The following is a 1,699-nucleotide window of genomic DNA, read 5'->3' on the forward strand; positions in this document are numbered from 1 at the left end:
TTACACACTTACAGCACAGTACCGAGTTCTGATGAAATAGTTGAGTTGATATACGTCAAATAAATCAGAAATAAAATCAGCTGTTATTAGGAAAGTAAAAATTCACATTTGGAAAAAAAAATTTCCAAAACATATTTCCAGACTCAATACATGCATAATAGCAGTTCTAAAAAAACAGAGTTCGTTGAATAACTATGCAAATAATAAATGGATTTTTCAGAAGTCACTTCAAGACTGCACTGAAACCTTTCACAATCTCAAGAAACTAAAAAATAATTTATTTGAACATTCCAAATCAATAGGAGTAATTTAGGTTTGGTTGTGTGTGTTATTCAGTACATCCTTAGTATATTTTTATAATTTTCATTCAGTATAATATATAAAAGCCTATACACTCATAATTAACAATATATATATTATTTTAATTATTATGGTATAATTTTAGCAGCTCATCTGTTTGCAACAGAGTATTACATAATTATAAATGTTCAAATTAGAACATTTAAAACAAAACACTATTTATTGGTCTTCATGGGGACTATTCTAGCTGAAAGATGCAGTGAGTTTCTACCCAATCTTTGTTGTTCAATGGATCCTTCATTGTTCTTTCATAGAAATCCACTTGACCAGTCCCATCAACAAGTACAACAGAATGTGTCCTGAAAGAATAACTCTTCATCAAAATAAATAATTAAAGCACTGTTAAAGCTAGAATTGTTAACCATAATAAGATAACATTGCATATAGCATAACTGTAAATCGTGTGTAAAGCATTGTTAAAGGCAGAAATGATAACCATAATAAGAAAAAATACACATCCCATAGCCATAAAACTCTTGTAAATCATTGTAAAAAGTAGAAGTGTTAACTGAAAGTTATTATTTTCCTACACTGAACATGTATTTCCGATAGATATTTACATCCTCTCACATAAATAGCTTTTCTTTTTCAGTGCTGCCCTCTATATGCAAAAAATATTATGCATGCCACAAGCCTTTAATCTCCCACTCAATTGGAATTGACTGATTCCAATGCATCTCTAATGCAAATTATCATGTATCAACCATCCACCAATAAGAGTGTGAGACACTCTTATGATGCCTGTGACTCCCTCTATTCAATTCTACTAAACTGTCACTTCTCGTTTGGTAGTACCCATGTTATAACCCAGTTTTCAATGGGGAGGAAGGGTGGGAAGTGTGAAAGGAGGTAAGTACCTATCGGAAATACATTTTGAGTGTAGGAAAATTATAACTTCTGATATGGTACATTACCTCAACTCACATAAATAACTAGAATTCCACACTGAATAGGTGGAGGGATTTGTGTGAGGGAAAGAAAGAAGCCTCCAAGATGAAACAATCAGATTCTGAACCACTTCTGAACCAGGTGTACTCTTCACCCATCAAAGAAAGATGTTGCACATATGGTTGGAAAACAGAGAAACACACCCAATTGGGAGAAAACTATGGCCAGAAAGTGATTTGAACCATGCAATATTTATGAAACTCGATCCGAGAAATTATAAAAGTGGGAAAAATGAAAAGGATGTGTCCTAAGTGTAGAATGGCTAGGGTGTGACAGACCATACATGGCAAGTCATCTACATCCAAAACCCATGCCACTGGGAACCAACATCCATGCAGGAGTAGGATGAGGATCATACTGTAAATAAGTCAACTACAATCAAAAACTGGCC

This window comes from Limulus polyphemus, unplaced genomic scaffold (assembly GCF_000517525.1).
Source record: "Limulus polyphemus unplaced genomic scaffold, Limulus_polyphemus-2.1.2 Scaffold8780, whole genome shotgun sequence".
Classification (NCBI taxonomy): Eukaryota; Metazoa; Arthropoda; class Merostomata; order Xiphosura; family Limulidae; genus Limulus; species Limulus polyphemus.